The sequence below is a fragment of the Perognathus longimembris genome, chromosome 3 (genome assembly GCF_023159225.1).
Source record: "Perognathus longimembris pacificus isolate PPM17 chromosome 3, ASM2315922v1, whole genome shotgun sequence".
Classification (NCBI taxonomy): Eukaryota; Metazoa; Chordata; class Mammalia; order Rodentia; family Heteromyidae; genus Perognathus; species Perognathus longimembris.
In genome coordinates this window covers 7,566,285-7,585,026 of record NC_063163.1, presented here as the reverse complement: position 1 = coordinate 7,585,026, position 18,742 = coordinate 7,566,285, and the positions used below count along the sequence as shown (strand labels likewise).

Below are 18,742 nucleotides of genomic sequence, written 5' to 3'. Positions count from 1 at the left end.
TTTTAATTTCTTCAATGACCCTCTGATGGTTCAGCAGTGTGTTGTTTAGTCTCCATGAATTGTAGCAATTTCTGTGGTGGCTGTTTGAGTTGAGCTCTAATTTTATTCCATTGTGATCTGAGAGAATGCAGGGAATGGTTTTGATACTTCTGAATTTGTACAGATTTTCTTTGTGCCCTAAGATGTGATCTATTTTGGAGAATGTTCCATGTGCTGCCGAAAAGAATGTGTATTCTGTCCTTGCTGGGTGGAATATTCTGTAGATGTCGATTAAGTCTAGTTGGTCTATGCAATTGTTTAGTTCTGTGGTTTCTTTGTTCAGTTTTTGGCATGTTGATCTGTCCAGAGGTGATAGTGGAGTGTTAAAGTCCCCAACTATCAATGTGTTTGGGTCTATGAGTGTTTTAGAGTCAGTAGTGTTTGTTTGATGAAATTGGGTGCTCCTGCATTTGGTGTGTAGATATTTAGAATGGTTATATCTTCCCGTAGGAGAGATCCCTTTACTAGTATGTAGTAACCTTCTTCGTCTCTTCTTACCTTTTTTAATTTGAAGTCAATTTTGTCTGATACTAGGATTGCAACTCCAGCCTGCTTATGGGGGCCATTTGCTTGATAGATTTGTTTCCAGCCTTTCACTTTTAGAAGATGTTTACTTTTGCTGGATAGATGTGTCTCTTTGAGGCAGCAGAAAGATCGATCTTGATTTTTGATCCAACTTATGAGCCTATGTCGTTTGATTGGAGAATTAAGTCCATTAATGTTGAGAGTTAGGATTGAGAGATGATCGTTTGTTCCTTTCATTATCACTATCTTGTTTAAAGCTGTGTCTTCCCATTTCTTTTTTTTTTTTTTTTTGGCCAGTCCTGGTGCTTGGACTCAGGGCCTGAGCACTGTCCCTGCTTCTTCTTGCTCAAGGCTAGCACTCTGCCACTTGGGCCACAGCGCCACTTCTGGCCATTTCCCATTTCTTGATCTGATGTTTGCTAATTAGGGTTCATTTCTCTGTCTGTATTGGGATCTTGATTATTATCCCTGTATAGTACATCTTTGAAGACTTTCTGTAAAGCTGGTTTGGTGGAGATATATTGTTTCAGTTTTTCCTTACTGTGGAAGACTTTTATTTGTCCTTCGGCTATGAATGAGAGTTTGGCTGGGTACAGAATTCTTGGTTGGTAGTTATTTTTATTTAGTGTTTGGTATACTTCATTCCAGGCTCTCCTTGCTTTCATGGTCTCTGCTGAGAAGTCTGGGGTAATTCTGATTGCTTTTCCTTCATATGTGATTGTTTTCTTTGCCCTAACAGCTTTGAGTATTTTTTCCTTGCACTCTACTGAACCTCTTTTGATCACAATTTGTCGGTGGGATGTCCTATTCTGGTCTGGTCGATTTGGGGTTCTAAATGCTTCTTGTATCTGTATAGGCCTTTCCTTCTGGATATTTGGGAAGTTCTCAGCTAATATTCTGTTAAATAGGTTGCCTATCCCATTAACCTCTTTCTCCAAGTTTTCCTCAATACCTATTATCCTTAAATTGGGCTTCCTGATCGTGTCTTGAATCTCCTGTAGCGATCTGTTTTGTTGATTGGACTGTATTTGTATTGATTTTTGATCTTTCTCCATAGAATCTAAGGAATCTTCAGCTCCTGAAATTCAATCCTCTGCTTCAGTTAGTTGGGACTGTAGGCTAGCTACTTGATTTCGAATCTCTTTTGCTTCTGACTGGTCTTTCCTGATAATTTCCATGTCATTTCTTAGGTATTGTCTGGACTTCTTTACTTCATTAACTTCATTACTTTGGTTTTGAGAGTTGTCTCTCAAATCTTTAAGCTGGTTAGCTATCTTTTCATTTGACTCTTGAAGTTCATTTATCTTTCTATTTGTGGATGCCATGAAATTCTCCATTAATTTTTGCTTTGCCTCCTCATGCTCTAGAATAATTGACTGAAGAGATTCAAACTTTTCATTTATCATGTTTATCAGTAGACTTTGTAGAGCTTTTTGGGGGTTCTCTTCTATGTCTTTGATTGACTGCTCTGCTTCCTGCTTGTTTTGAGTGGGGGATAAGACTTCATTGTTTGCCATCTTTCTTGTGTTTCTTCTGCCCATTTGAATTGGGGATGCCAGTCTACCAGCACGCTTTCTCTGCGATTTCAGGTCGTCCGTGCTCAGCCGCCGCCTGGTCTCTGCTGTGTGCTTTACCTGCGTGGAGTGCGGGTTGCTGTGCCGGGCGCTGTGCCAGAGCCGGCACTGGCGTGGCGGTGGGACACCGCCCAGAGCTCGAATCTGTGTTTTCAGACTAGCAAAGTCGATTTTTCCTTCCTGGCCAGAATCCCTGTACTGTTAAAACTTACGCTGGTTGTCTTTCTAGTAGTAAAAGTTTCTATGGGGTGAGAAAACTGCGGTACTGGAGGGAGCTGAGCTAGTGCACAGCAGCTCCTCTGCTGTCTTCCCGGAAGTCTTCTTGTTTTTTTTTTTTTTTTTTTTGAGAGAAAAATATCTAAATAAATGTCACATAGTAGTAAATGAGAAGAATATAGACCACATGCATATTGACATGTTTCAAACTGCCTTTTAGATGGATTGGAGCTAGACTGAGCAGGGCTTGCACACTTTCTCTCAGTTTTGTGTCCAAGGAACACTATTTTCTTTTCTTTCTTTTTTTTTGCCGGTCCTGGGACTTGAACTCAGAGTCCGGGTGCTATTCCTGAGCTGCTTTCTGCTCAAGGTAGCACTTTACCAATTGTGCCACAGTGCCACTTCCAGATTTTTCTGAGTAGATTATTGGAGATAAGAGTCTCACAGAATTTTCTCCCTGATGAGCTGGCTTCAAACCGGGATCCTCAGGTCTCAGTCTCATGAATAGCTAAGATTACAGGTGTGAGCCACTGGTGTTTGGCTAATATTTTCTAATATTTCTTCGGATATACTTTTTCAACAATTTGTAAATTATATATAAGGATAATTTGTATATATATCACCTCAAACTTCTATTTCTTTATGGTAGAACACTAACACTCATCTCTCCTAGCTATTTGAAAAATAGAATAAACTGTCTTGGTATAATTTCTGATTATATTTGTCTTACACATATGATGTTCAGAATAATTTATAAGATGAATTATATTTTATAAAAGCCTTTCATGAATTTCTTTTTTTTTTTTTTTTTTTTTTTGGTGATGGTACTTGTGCTTGAACTTGGGACCTCATGCTCTTGCTCTTGCTTAGCTTTTTCTGCTCAAGACTGTCATTCTGTCACTTGAGCCACACCTCTGTTTCTGGCTTTTTGCTGGTTAGGTGACCTGTCTCTGAATCATGATCCCAAGATCTCAACCTCCTGTGTAGTTAGGATTACAAGCATGGGCCTCTGTCACCTGGCTCAATTAACTTTTGAAATGTTTAAGATCATGGTTTTTTTTTTTTTTCAAATTTTTATTATCAAACTGATGTACAGAGAGGTTACAGTTTCATACGTTAGGCATTGGATACATTCTTGTACTGTTTGTTACCTTGTCCCTCATACCCCCAAGATCATGGTTTTCTTTCTGATTATTGACAAAATTCAACTAACAATTTGTAGAAGAGTTATAGAATGGTGTGGAGGACTAGATATTCTGAAGTGAATTCCTAAAAAGGGAAAAATCTTCCTTTATTTCTAGGGTCTTTATTTTTTTTTTGTTATTGCTGGTACGGAGGGTCTGGGTGTTGCCCCTGAGCTTTTGTGTTCAAGGATAGGAATCTACCACTTGAGCTACAGCTCCATTTCTGGCTGGGGTGGGGTGGGGGGTGTTACTTAATTGTTGATAAGACTTCTGAGTCTCTAGGATTACCGATGCCAGCCACTGGTGCCTGGCTATTTCTAGGGTCTTTTAAGGTAAAGATGAGTCAAATACTTTTAGTACTGGGTAGTGTGGTTTCAATAGGTTAAAAATATGGCTGGGCATTGGTGGCTCACATCTGTAATCCTAGCTACTCAGGAGGCTAAGATCTACTGATTGCAGTTCAAAGCCAGCTGAGGCAGGAATGTTCATGAGGCTCTTCAATTAAAACTAGAGAACAGGAAGTGGTGCTATAGCTCAAGGTAGTAGAGTGCTATCCTTGCACAAAAGAGCTCAGGGACTGCACCTAGGCCCCAAGTTCAAGCCCTAGGACCCCCCCCCCCCCTCAAATCCGTTATTTGGTAAGACCAGAGTTTTCTTTCCTTTGCTTGAGGTAACATGATTTGGAAGTGTTTAGCCTTCCCTCCTCTTCTCTTTCTACTGTTCCGTTGCAGTAACTAGCACTGCCTGGAGTCAGAAACAGAAAAGATTCTTGTGCCACTTCATAATTGTGTGATCTTGGACATGGTCTTGGATCATTCTTAACTCTAAAGATGGAACTTTGTACTTGGCTGTTTTTGTGATACGTATTTCTTCATCTATAACTTTATGTAAGAAACTCTCTCTCTCTCTCTCCCCCCCTCTCCTTCTCTCTCCCCCTCTCTCCCTCTCCCCTCATCTCTCCAGTCCTGGGCCTTGAACTCAGGGCCTGAGCACTGTCCCTGGCTTCTTTTTGCTCAAGGCTAGCACTCTACCTCTTGAGTCGCAGTGTCACTTCCAGCTTTTTCTATTTATGTGGTGCTGAGGAGTGGATCCCAGGGCTTCATAGCTCTTGAAGCTGGAATATTATTGGTTCAGAATTTTAAAATATATATATATATTTTTTGGCTTGTCCTGGGCCTTGGACTCAGGGCCTGAGCACTGTCCCTGGCTTCTTTTTGCTCAAGGCTAGCACTCTGCCACTTGAGTCACAGCGCCACTTCTGGCCATTTTCTGTATATGTGGTGCTGGGGAATTGAACCCAGGGCCTCATGTATACGAGGCAAGCGCTCTTGCCACTAGGCCATATCCCCAGCCCCAGAATTTTAAAATATTTTGATAAAATGTTTTTAAAAATTATAGTGATTATTGTTTTACATTTTGTTTTTCCTTAGTCTGTTTATTTTTTGTGTTGTTCCTGGGGCTTGAACTCAGTACCTAGGTGCTGTCCTTGAGCTTTTTTGCTTAAGGCTTATGTTCTACTACTTGAACCACAGCTATGTTTCTGATATTTTGGTAGTTAATTGGAGATAAGAGTCTTATTTTAGTCCATTTTAAATATTTGATTTTAACTTATTTTTATTATACATGTACCATATAGTATACACACATAAGTGCGTGCACACACACACAGTGTAAACCTTACTCTGTTACTCTCCTAAAATCATAACAATCAGGATAAAGAATGTATCTTTGAGCTTTCCGCGTGGCCCATCGCTACCCTTCTTCTGTCCTCTTTCCATGCCTTTCTGCCTCCTCTAGACAAACCTGATTCTGATTTGTTATTGTAGGTTGTTTTGCATTTACGATTTATACAGATGGAATCATACAAGGTGTGTTCTACTTTGGATTGGCTTTTTTCCCCCCACTCAGCACATTAATAAAAAAAAGATCCATCCACCTGTGGGTATATACTAGTGTATTTCATTTTATTGGTAAGTAGTACTGCATGTTGTGTGGATATGCCAGTTTTATTTACATCCATTTGTCTCTTGATGGATATCTGCATGGTTTCTTCTTTTTAGCTATTACAGCTAAAGGTACTCTTTTTTTTTTTTTTTTTTTGGCCAGTCCTGGGCCTTGGACTCAGGGCCTGAGCACTGTCCCTGGCTTCTTCCCGCTCAAGGCTAGCACTCTGCCACTTGAGCCACAGCGCCGCTTCTGGCCGTTTTCTGAATATGTGGTGCTGGGGAATCGAACCTAGGGCCTCGTGTATCCGAGGCAGGCACTCTTGCCACTAGGCTATATCCCCAGCCCTAAAGGTACTCTTAATTAGGAGTTTTCTGGACCTATGGCTTCATATTACTTTAGTGAATTTCTAGGAGTAAAATACCTAGATGTTTAGTCTTTTTAGAATCTGTCTACTGATAAGTACGGTATCATATTTCTACTAATAGTGTATGTCAGAGGTCTATTTAGTTTACCACCACCTTACCATACTTCACTGATAAACTAAGTAGGTATATTAGTTTGTTGTTGTTCTGATCTGCATTTGATGTCTAATGATGAGCTTATTTTCCATGTCATATATCTTTTTCACTGGAGGCTAGCACTCTACCACTTGAGCCACAGCTCCACTCATGTCATATATCTTTATTGATGTGTCTGTGAAGTCTTTCTTTTTCTTTTTTTTGTGGTGGTATTCTTGAGGCATGAACTCAGGGTCTGGGTGCTATCCTTGAATGTTTTTGCTCAAGGATGATGTTCCACCACTTGAACCACAGCTCCACATCCACTTGTAGATGCTTGGAGGTTAAATAGAGATAAAGAGTTTTTTCTTACTAGGCTGACTTCAAACTGATCCACAGATCTCAGCCTCCTAAGTAGCTAGAATTACAGGCTTGAGCCACTGTCGCCTGGTTCTGTGAAATCTTTTACCTATATTTTTAGTTGGGTTGCTAGACATCTTATGATTGAATAATAAATAAGAGTGATTTTTTTTTTTTTTGGTGTTGTTGTTCGTGGGGCTTGAACTCAGGGCCTGGGTGCTGTCACTGGCTTTTGTGCTCAAGGCTAGCACTCTACCACTTGGAGCCACAGCTCCACTTGCAGTTTTCTAGTGGTCAGGTTGTGATAAGAGACTCACAGCCTTTCTTGCCTTGTCTGGCTTGAACTTCCATCCTCAGACCAGGATTATAGGCATGAACCACCAGCGCCAAGCCCTACTGTTTTTTCAAAATGGTTTTTCAAAAGCCCTGAGTTAAAAACATGTATTTTAGCAAAATCTTTTGTCTTCTATACATAGTTGTTAATATTTTTTCCTTTTTGTTTTCTCAACAGTATTAGTGCTCCTCAACTGATGATGGGGTTTTGTCCTAAGAAGCTTATTGTTAAATTGAAACACATGTAGGAGTAGTTAGGATTATAAGCATGAGCCACTGGCATCTGGCTCTAGTGTGCTTTTTTTTTTTTTTTTAAGATCGACAGAGAAAGATAAAAACATGCTAGGAATACTGACTCATGCCTGTAGTCCTACATATTCAGGAGGCTGAGATCTGAGCTTTGCAGTTTGAAGCCAGCCTGGACAGGAGAGTCTGTGAGGCTCTTTTCTTTAGTTAACTGTCAGCCACAGTATAGCTCCAGTTCAAGTGGCACTATACCAGTCTTGAACAAAAATGTTAAGAGACATTGCTCAGTTCATTCCAATTCTGAGTTCATTCCAGTATGGTCACACACACACACATACACACACACACACACACACACACACACACACACACACAAATCAGACCTACAGAAAAAAATGCTAGTATTATGAATCTCTGTATATTTGTAGAGTTCTTTAGAAAAATCACAAAGCAACATGTTAGATATTTTTCCATTTTATTCTGTTGCTACATGTATTTTGAAAGTTTCATTTAAATTGTTTTACTGTGAAACCAATTTATTCAAATATTAATGCCGTTGCCTATTCTTATTACATTTCAGAATTTTCTACTGTAGTTACAGATTAAAATTATGAATAGACTTCTCATCTTACATTATATGCTTTAACAAATGAAGCCTTGCTCATTTTGATACCTAAACAGTTGATTTGTGTAATTTTTAAAAAAACATCTAGACTTGTCAGAATCTTTCTGAAAAGATTTCTCACCAGTATCCCCAGATAAGTCTTAGATCATTAAATCTAGGGTTTGTTGACTGAGTTAATGAATATACTAAAAGACTAGTACTTTGTTGATTCTGTCCTTATAATCAGAGATCCTGTTGGCACTCACAAGTAATGGTGAAATAATGGCAACTTTTTGAATAGGTTTACAAACCAAAGTTGACCATCTGTACAATAATATTTTGCACAGTAATTTTAGTCAATGAAATGTGAAAATTTCATATTTTCCTTAGCTTATGAGATATTAAGAATGGCAACAGGGTTGCTTTGTTACTGTTTTGCTGCCAGCTTTAATTGATGTTGAATCATGACTCTGTGCACACAGGGTACGTAAAAGGTTGCAGGCATCTAGTGAGCATTTTTCCTTTAATGTGCTCATTAGTGGTGGTGAGTCCAGGTTTCAGCACATGTCAGTAATTTACATTTCATTGTGGAGAGGCTGCCCTTGTTCCACAGTTGTTTCTAAGTCTGATGAATATATATTGGGAATAAACAGAGTAGAAGAATTGAAAGCCAAATACCCTGCTAGGCCTTGCGGTTGGTTCTGAAGCTCACCAGTGGAACTCTGGTTAGCAATGCATGAAGTAGAATGAAAGGTAAAGATAAGGCCTACAAACGTTGTCACAGGTAGACTCTCTCCTTAAATCCTTTTTATGACTATCTCTCCATGTTATCTTTCCCAAATTGTTCTTCTTTTTTTATTGATGCCAGACTTGTATCAGAGTGAATATACTGTGTTTTAGACATGGGACTTGAACTGTATAGGATCCACCTGGTTCTTTTCCCCTTGCAACTGTTGAGCCCAGTGTGATGCTTAGGTAATGCTTTCCAAAGTACAGGGCTTGGCAGGCCTTGAATCTCCCAGGGTTTGAATGATTGTGATTGGGATCTTTGTGGTGATGTCTTCTGGGATTCATTTTCTTCCTCTGCTGACTGATAACAGCTTCTCTGACTCTTGAAAGCTTGCATGGATCAGTCAAGGGGAGCTGACTGTGGAGACTGTCATCAGTGTTGTAGAACATAGGAACAGTACTCTTATTAATGTTGACTTAGAAATGATGTGTTTCGGAAAATCCAGAATTTTTGTGGTAGACAGCTGTTGTATTATAATATAGCATTTTTTGAACACAAATTTTTAAGTTGCCTCATTCATGAATGAAGAACATTAGAAAACACTAACCTAGTTATCTAGACATTGCTATGATTCTTCATGTGTTGTTTATTTTAATGTAAAATTTAGATTTATTGGAAAAAAGTAGATTTTAATGTTGCTAATATTTGTATGATCCGGTCTATATAATTATTTATTTGAGTTGCTAGCCATTTAATATAAAAACTTTCGCTCAGTGTTTATGATGAGAACCTAATATGAGTGAATTCATGATGCATAGTATTGAAAAATATCTGTATTCAAGTTAAGTTCTATTTTATGATGAATCTAGTTAGAGTTTTTTTGATGCTTAGATTATTTATCTATAGCTCATTATGTTTTTATATTATTTTTTATAAGAGAGTTGCAGTAGTGGAATCATGTGTTTTGGGGGAAATTAAGATAAAATGCTGATCTTTAGGCTATATCAGAGTTCTGGTGAGTATAGGCTTTGTAAAAATGTAATACTAAATTTGACTTCTAGATGACTACTTGAAATTATTCTTGTTTTGGATGCTTGCCAGATAAAAGCCTCGTGGAATTAGCTCTGGAAAATCAATTACAAAGTTGTAGAGGATACCAGTGACTTTGAATATTTAACTGTCCAAACTGTCATCTATCTATGTTTAAAAAAAAAGGTTTTTATCCAGTTAGAATTAAAAGTGACATCTGCTTTTAGTTGGTGTTTTATTTTCTTCCAAGTCAGTAAAAATTCAGTAAGACATGAATTATCAAATTTTGCAATGCGAAGCAACTTGTCAAGTGATTGTAATGTACTACCTTGACCATTTGTACAGATGGGAAGTGTTAAAATGCGGATTAATCTTCCAGAGTTCTGATTAGGGCTTTAGAAGACTAAAGCTTATGTAACCCATGCCTGCTCTTTAAATGGAAGATAGTATTTATTTGTTAATTTTGTAGACTTTAAAAAATTATTGGCAAATTGCTTCTTTAATAGTGAACATTTAACTTTTCTAGTGACATTTGGTCTAAGACTTAAGACATATAAAGCAATGTAGAATTTTCTGTTTCTTGAGTCTCTTACTTATTAGATACATTAAATTGAAAGGTCTAAAAGTGAGCTTTAAATTTTATTCTTTTATATAGATTCTTCCTGGTTGAGAATATGAATTCTGGCAAAAGGAAACCTTAACACACTTCCTGTTGGAAAAGAAAATAAAATTGATTATTTCTGTTTTTGCCATTTCAAAAACATTTTAAGATACAAAGCCTAAGCATAAAGAAATCCGGTTTTTCAAGCAGAACATGTAAAAATAACTCCACTTCAAATATTCTCAGAATAAAAAAAGACTAAAGAAAATATTGTTGTTAAACTGGTTATGTTTTAATTTTCTACTCAAAATGAGAACATAAACATTAGGTACTCTCTCTAGTTTTTAATTTGTGAGACTTTTAAAAAAAGTTTTAATTAATTAATTAATTTATTTATGTGGTACTGAGGAATTGAACCCAGGGCTTCATGTATGCTAGGCAAGTACTTGACCACTAAGCCACATTCCCAGTCTAGTAGTCTCTATATAAATTATGTCTGAAAGTTTACCTTTGAGAGACTCAGTTATCTCTGGTAATTATTTATATGAAAGTGGAGTTTCCTCTTTTTTGTATTTGAATGATTTTGTAAATTTGGGGTAGAAATTTTTTTTCTCCTTAGAAACTTTTTTTTTTTTTTTTTTTTTTGTATCCTTAGCACTTTTCTTTTGAAATTGTGTTTTTTTTTGGCCAGTCCTAGGCCTTGGACTCAGGGCCTGAGCACTGTCCCTGGCTTCCGTTTTGCTTAAGGCTAGCACTCTGCCACTTGAGCCACAGCGCCACTTCTGGCCATTTTCTGTATATGTGTTGCTGGGGAATCGAACCCAGGGCCTCATGTATATGAGGCAAGCTCTCTTGCCACTAGGCCATATCCCCAGCCCCATGAAATTGTGTATTTCTTTAGATTTTTAAAAAAATATTTCAGTAGTTGTACAAAGGAGTTGCCATTTAAGAAAGCAGTTTATGAATACAATATATCTTGATCAGTGTCACCCCTTTCACCATTTTTACCTTCCCTCCCCCCACACCTCTTTCTTATTCTTGTTGATTCTGTAGGATATACATTGGATCCTTGTCTACGCCCCCTCCCCTTCTTCATTTGGCTACCCCTTTCCCTTTGCCCTCACCTCATACCTTTCGAGAATCCACTTCCTGGTGTTTTATTTCACTGAACCTTAATTTTGGCTTTCTAAGGAATAACACTATTTGAGAACTCCCTTGTGTGGTGGGGAGTAGAGCTGACTCCATCTTGATTAGGGAAACATGGTAGCAATTGTTAAAATGAAGTAAAATATTAGGTCAACCTGACCGCAAAATTCTGCTTCTGTCAATGGCTTGCTTAACTCGTTTGTTGCTTGCTCTACCCCCTGCATCAACCCCCTACATCTGTGCCACGCTTTAACCTTTATAAACCCCAGCTTGAGGACTGTTAGCGGTCGCAGTTTCAGCTCCCCAGTCTGTGCTGTGTCCCTGGCCGGTCAGTTTGCTTTTTACTTCCCCAATAAATCCATCTTTGATTGAGACTGTCTCTGCACGGTGGACTCTGGAGGGACATGGGTTTGAGTCCCACTTGGGGTACCTCCCCTGGGCCCCATAACACGTTGAATCTGTCATATTTCAATGAGTACATTTGTAAACAAATTCAAACCTCCAATGTATTTACTTAAGAGTTTGTAAGTTAAATGTAGCTTCCATGTGGAAGGGGAAAAATTGCATCCTTTGTCTCTCTGGGCTTGACTTCACTTAACGTAATTATTTCCAAGTCTTTCCATTTCTTTACAAATGGTACAATATCATTCTTTCGAATGGATGAGGAAAATTCCATTGTGTATATATACCACATTTTCTCAATCCATTCGTCCATTGAAGGGCATCTGGGCTGATTCCATACCTTGGCTATGGTGAATAGTGCTGTAATAAACAGTGCTATTGTTGTTTTGGTGGTTTTACTAGAATCCTGGATTGTAATCTTTTGGGTAAGTGATCAGGAGTAGATAGTTTTGTGTTAAATTTTTTGAAGAACTTCCACACTGCTTTCCAGAGTGGTTAAACAAATTTACATTTCACCAACAGTGTATTAGGGTTCCCTTTGGGCTGCATCCTCACTGGCATCTGTTATTGTTTTCTTGATAATGGCCAGTCTAACGGGTGAGGTAGAATTTCAATGTTACTTACTGTTTTTATAAAGGTGATACACACAGGGGTTACCATTTCATAATTCAGGTGATAAGTATATTTCTTTTTGGACAGTGTCACTCCTTTGCTCTTTCCCAGTCTCCCCCCTCATCCTTGTCTACAAGTTATATAGTTCATTTTCAACATGGTGTCTAATGATTACCACTGCTGCATTTGTTTACCCTCCCCCCTCCTTCCCTCCCTCCCTCCCTCCCTTCCAAGCATAAATGATTTAATTAGGCTCTTGGTAAGTTTAGAACACTGTTTTGTGAGGATAAATTCCATTGGTTAGAGCAAAAAGAGGTAGCATGTAGCCCTGAAAGCTGAGCAATATCTTTAATTTTGGGTACAGTTGGTGAGTCCACAGCTTTCCAATCAACTTTGTGCTGCCCTCTAACCCCGTCTTTATCTTTTTCTATGTTGGAGATCTCGCCTTCCTGATATCTGGGCTTCTATAGCTACTGCTTCTTGAAGTAATTGTTGGTGAGGTGTTTGGGGATTTTTTTACCTTGCTGATAATCAATTTTTGTGGAGATGGCAATAACAAATCTCTGATGTGTTCTATGCAAAGGAACATGACTGAGCACAGAGGTTCAGTCACAATGAGTAAGTCACTGCCCAGCTGCTTCAAGTAAACCATTCTCTTGCCTCTGTGGTGCCCAGTGAGGACAATGAGGATGGTCCCTGGAGGGATGCTGGCTTGCAGCCTTTGCACATGCTCACTGAAGGGCTTCTTGCCATGGCTCAACAGCTTCTGAGGACATCCTCAGGCATTTTTCAAAGCTTAATTATTCAGAAACCACCACCATTCTTGTTACCTGGTTTTGAGACAGTTGCAAGAACTTTCTCCTTCTTTCCAACCTTGGATTTAGCATCCGAGTTCTTCCTCTTGTACATTGTTTTTCTGGGAAACATTGCAGATCGAGAGTTTCTGCTAATTCCTTGGACGAGGACTGGGTTTTGGGTGCAGTGGGGCCTCCCTTTCCTGGTCTTTTTTTTTTTTTTTTTTTTTTAAATTAGCCTTAGGGATAGTCTTCTTCACCTTGCCATCACACCAGCCTTCCTGGCTCTTCAGATTTCTTCTCCATAGTGTCTGGTTTCTTGGCCTTTTCACCTACCATCTTGTGAGACAGAAAAGCGGTCCCTCCATTTTTGTGCCCTCTTTACCTCCCAAAGACAGATAAATGAACAAGCAAGCAAAACAAAACCAATACAAACCCTTGTTTCCATTTCCTACAATTTACCTTGATAAATATTATTTTTGTATGCTCAAAGGCACAGAGACATTGCACCTTTGTGCTTCTCCCCTAAGAGTATCCATACCTTTGGTCTAGAGTCCATATAATTTAACATGCCCTGGTGTTTTTTTGAAACATATGTATTGAATTCTACCACTGTCATATTTTTATACAAACTCCTGTACCCATGATTTGTTGCTTTGCTCTTTTTTTTTTTTTTTTTTTTTTTTTTTTTTTTGGGCCAGTCCTGGGCCTTGGACTCAGGGCCTGAGCACTGTCCCTGGCTTCTTCCCGCTCAAGGCTAGCACTCTGCCTCTTGAGCCACAGCGCCGCTTCTGGCCGTTTTCTGCATATGTGGTGCTGGGGAATTGAACCTAGGGCCTCGTGTATCCGAGGCAGGCACTCTTGCCACTAGGCTATATCCCCAGCCCTGTTGCTTTGCTCTTTAATGACCTTGAGAAGCCTTGTATTTCTTTTCTTTATAAATTTGATTTTTATTGCCATCAATTAATTTGCTGTTTTCTTCTTTGTTTCATGTTATATCTACCTTGTCTTCACCTGGTAATATGTTCTAGTATACTGCAGGGTCTTTCACTTGAGTTTTTAAATTTGCTTTATTATTTAGCATTTTGTTTCCAGGATTTTATTCCCCTCCCTTCCCCCACCAATATTTGTGATTTACTATTAACTGTTTTCTGTTGGGATTTATTCAAATGTTTCTTCTTTTTAGTTTCACTAACCAATTTTTTTTTTTTTTTTTTGCCAGTCCTGGGCCTTGGACTCAGGGCCTGAGCACTGTCCCTGGCTTCTTTTTGCCCAAGGCTAGCACTCTGCCACTTGAGCCACATATATGTGGTGCTTGGGAATCAAACCCAGGGCTTCATGTATAGGAAGGAGGCAAGCACTCTTGCCTCTAGGCCATATTTCCAGCCCCCACCCCCCTTTAAAAAAAAAAAACAACAACTCAAAGCTAGTACTCTACCACTTGAGCTACAGCCCCACTTCTAGCCTTTTTTGAGTAGTTTATTGGCATCTCAGCCTTTCCTGCCCAGGCTGGCTTTGGACTTTGGCCCTCAGATCTCAGCCTCCTGAGAAGCTAGGATTACAGGTGTAAACTACCAGCACCTGGCTTTCATTGACCGTTTTTATAGTCTTTTTTTTTACTTCTTTGTCTTTGAGATCTCCACTCTATTATCTTTACTTTCCATTACTGTGGGATTGTTGACAGCTAGAGGAGTCATGCTGTCTTTTGTGTGGAAGTGTGTATGTGTGTGTTTTGATGTTGGGATTTGTGCATCTGAGCCCAGTTTATTGGTTGGAAACCTTGTCACCTGTAGTCTTTCACTGACGTATTCTTGTTGTCTCTGCAGGCTGTGTAGTGGCAGGGTTGAGGTGGTGTTTCCCACCAGTGGACCTGGCATATGGCTCAGTATCTGTGCATTTGTTCTTGTGCTCAAGAGATCAGGCCTGATCCCTAGCACTGCTCAGATTGAGGAAGACTAACAGGAATCTCTTGTAGAATGGTCAGATATCTGTTTTGAGTGCTAAAAACTTTGTTTTATATGGAGAGGCACAATTCTCTCTGCTGACAGGGAGCTTTATAGCCAATGGACTGGGTAGGTTCCCACTTTCTCCACAAGGCCCTCATGGGTGTGAACATCCAGAGCACTGAGTTCTCTCTTGCAGTAGGGTAGCTGAGGACAGAGAGACACTCTTCCTGCAGGTCTCGTTGCTTTCAGACTGCCCAGCAGTTCACCTTCATGTGGGGGAAGGAGACTGTGTGTATTATGTGACCTAAAACATTTGGGCCCAGTGTTCTCAGTCCTGCCAGGCAGCAAGCACACACTAGAATGCAGTTCCTAGAAGTGTGTCTTAATACTTTCACTTCTTCCCCCACCAGCAGTTTGCCTCTGTGTGTGTGTGTGTGTGTGTGTGTGTGTGTGTGTGTGTGTGTGTGTGCATTAGCAGGTCTTAATGCTGTTAATCCTTTCCCCACTAACAGTTTGCCTCTGTGTGTGTCTGCACATGTATGTTTATATGTGTGTATGCACGAACTCCTTGAAATCATGTGATTTGGGTGACCTGGGATCAAGGCTCTCAGACCTACCTACCAGATAACTCAGGAGGAAAATCTCGAGTTACTAGTACCACTGCAGCCATTGCATAAGCACTTTGTTTCTGCCTTGACCTTTAGCCAGTGATACTCATTCCTGGTTAGGGAGGGTAGCACCTCTGACCACTGTATTTTTCACTTTGGGAGTTCACTACTACTTAATCTCAGCATGACCATGTCATTCCATCTATCTCTCCATAACTTCCTTTGGTAGATGTCTCCTTCCCAGACTCTATGTGAGGGTGTTTCAAGATCACCTGAGCCTTGATTGTTCATTTTTAAGTCCTCAGAATAGCTCATTGTCAATTAGGTAGCCTTTCAAGATGAAGCTTTGTGGTAGCTTTCTGAGATGAGGAGAGTCATAATGTCTTCCACTCAAGTTAGCCTCCCCTACCAGAGCAACTGTCTCACCAAATCCTGCACTAGGTTTACAGTTTGTAGGAAGTATGGGATTATCCTGCAGCTAAAATTGCCAGTGTGTCACTAGGGCTGTCTTGTTACTCTGTGATTGTGTCTTTGATGTCTCTTCCTTTTCCCACCCTCTTTGTTCACTGGGATAGAACTTGGGATTGTTCGCTGCTTTTCCTTTCAGCTTTCAGTTTCTTCATGCTTTTCAGATGGCCTGCCACGTCTTTTTGTGATTTCCAATGTTCTTTCTGTCTTCAGAATTTAGTCTTTGCTTTAGTACCTGACTCTTATTCATAGACTCTACAAAGTTGATGTTTTAATCGAGCTCCCACAGTGTTGTCCTTTAAAAAGCCTTATTGTCTTGACTTTCATATTCTGGTAAGCCTAAATTTTTTTTAGTATGTTTTTCAGATAAGGATCAAATCTTATTTTTATCCAGTGATTCCCGAGGATTAATTAAAAACACCCTTTTGCACTTCTAAAGTATACTTTTATAATCATCTAAATGTCTTTATATGCATGTGTCTGTTTTTTTGATCTCAACTATCTATGCTATTATTGCAATGCCAAATTTACTAAAATCTCATAGCAAATTTTCTATTCTACTTCAACCTCAAGATGTTTTGGACATGTATAGGCCTCTTGTTTCAAAAAAGAAATTTAGTAGCAGCTTATTAACTTGAAAAACACTTGTTGATCTCCTTTTGTTTGGAACCTCATTGAAACTGTAAGTCTGATATGGAAGAAATAACCTCATCATGTTACTGAGTGTTCTAGTTTAAGAACTTAGTGTATCTTTCCATTGATTTAGATTTTCTTAAATTTCAGTAATGTTTATTACTTTTCTTAGAAGTAGTTTTGTAGAAATTATTTATATTTTCATGTTTTTGTTTTAGAGACTTGATTTGTAAATGTTACATTATCCCTTTCATTTTAGCCTATTATTCTGTGTAATTCAGAAAGCTTTACATTGTGCAATTTTTTTTTCTTCCCAGCTTTGGTGCATTGTTGAATTAGATGCATCTGGTCACCAGTGATCAGATGTCTTGATATGGCTTTACCCAAGTTTTTAATGAAAGGAAGGAGCACAGGAAGAATAGGCCTTTTATAATTGGGCATAAATGGACATTTTTACAGTTTGGATATGATATTTGAAACATATTTATAATGAATAAACTAATTTTTATAGTGTAACAGTATTCCTCTACCATATTCAGTGCATGCATTTAGTTAGGGCCACTGGAAAGAGGTTTTTGATGACTATGAAATTTCAAAGCACTTGTTAGAGGTATTTGTACTAATGGATGGGGAATGTATTGAAATATGGAAGATAAAGTAGGATTAGTATAAAAGAAATCTGAGAATGTGTTTTGTATAGCCTAGTAGTCCTATTTAATCATATTAGCTTTACATTATCTTCAGTACATATCAATTGAGAATGTGGATAATGAATTAGGAAATAATATGGAGTAATTGATTTAGAGTTTAAAGTTTTTTGCTGGGTACTTTATTGTTCCTGAGAAACACAATTGAAGGCCTACCCTAGCAGAGAAGTTTGTGAAGTTCTGTCTTCAAAATAACCAGCAAAAACCAGGGCAAGAGGTATGGCTTAAGTGGTAGAGGGCCAGATAAGCAAGCAAATAAGTGAAGTGAGTTGTGATGTCCTGAGTTAAAACCCCAGTACTGCTTACACATACTCCCCAAGAAAGAACTTAAATTTTCTCAGATGATGAATTATTACAGTGGTAATATATGCATTCATATATATATAGAAATAGTGCCAACAGTACTAGATTATACTTAAAAATGTTTGATTTTCCTAAAATACTTGAACTGCATTCACCTAGAGTTATTACTACTTTATGTAACTAAAACAAATTGGTGAAAGGGAATAAACACTGTAAGAATATGAACCATATCTTTACACATGAGGGTGAGCAGGGGAAGGAATTTTTGCATGTTAAAGCCAGGTAGATCTGCAGCGTGCTAGAAGTAGTTTTGTAGACACAGAACATACTGCTACTTTTAGCCCATTCATTTTCACAAAGTTGACCCAAGGTGGGGATAATATATTTTATATGTGATTTCTGGGTGATGTATAACATCACTCCGAGTTTTATAAAGATATAAAATATTTTAGATAACTCCTCTTTTTTTTTTTTTTAAAAAAAAAGGACAAGTGTGTTTATGTGGTTATTTCACAGATATATCTTGGTCATTTGATAGTTCCAACAATTTCTAGGTTTTCATAATTTTTCAATACTGTAACATTTTAAATCTATAAAATTACCAACCAACTCATCAACCAACAACCCCAACCAGCTAACCAAACAACAACAGCAAACCCCCGAATAGCCTGAAGTCATGTTACATATTGTTAATTTTAACTTCTTTGGTAGATTGGCTAGTTGGAATGTATTGAACTAAATTTCTTTGGGTTCTGTTAATAATAGCAGAATGAGGACAGGAAAATCGATTTCAAATTAGTTGTTTCATGAGATCCTTTTATTTTATTTTATTTTTTGGCATGTATCAAGAAGAATGTAGCCTTCTCTTACAGTAGTCGAAAATGTCTTGTGACTAATTCATAGTGTATGATAAAAGCATGGTGAGGTAATTTTATTTTTCTTTTCTTTTTTTTCTGCAACTGTGTCTTGACCCCAGGGCCTTCTGTGTACTTAGTCAGCTTTTTTATTCATGGCTAATCCTGTACCACTTGAGTCATGCCCCTACTTCAGGCTTTTTGCTGATTAACCTGAGATAATCTCTTAGATGTGTCTGCTTAGGTTGGCATTGAATCTTAGCCTTCTGAGTAATTAGAATTATAGGCTTGAGCCGCCAGCACCCTGCTAGTTTGGAATTTTGAATGGTGAGGTAGGTAGAACAGATGGTATGCTATTCTCAGATTGCACTTTTGTCTTTGATG

General features: G+C 38.5%; 1 protein-coding gene and 1 pseudogene across 2 annotated transcripts in view; one reads left to right on the top strand and one right to left on the bottom strand.

Annotated features, from left to right (window-relative positions):
* Pcca (propionyl-CoA carboxylase subunit alpha) overlaps positions 1 to 18,742 on the top strand; it is a 310,079-nt gene that overhangs the window by 58,691 nt on the left and 232,646 nt on the right. The window lies entirely within an intron of this gene.
* LOC125348134 lies at positions 12,281 to 13,178 on the bottom strand (annotated as a pseudogene).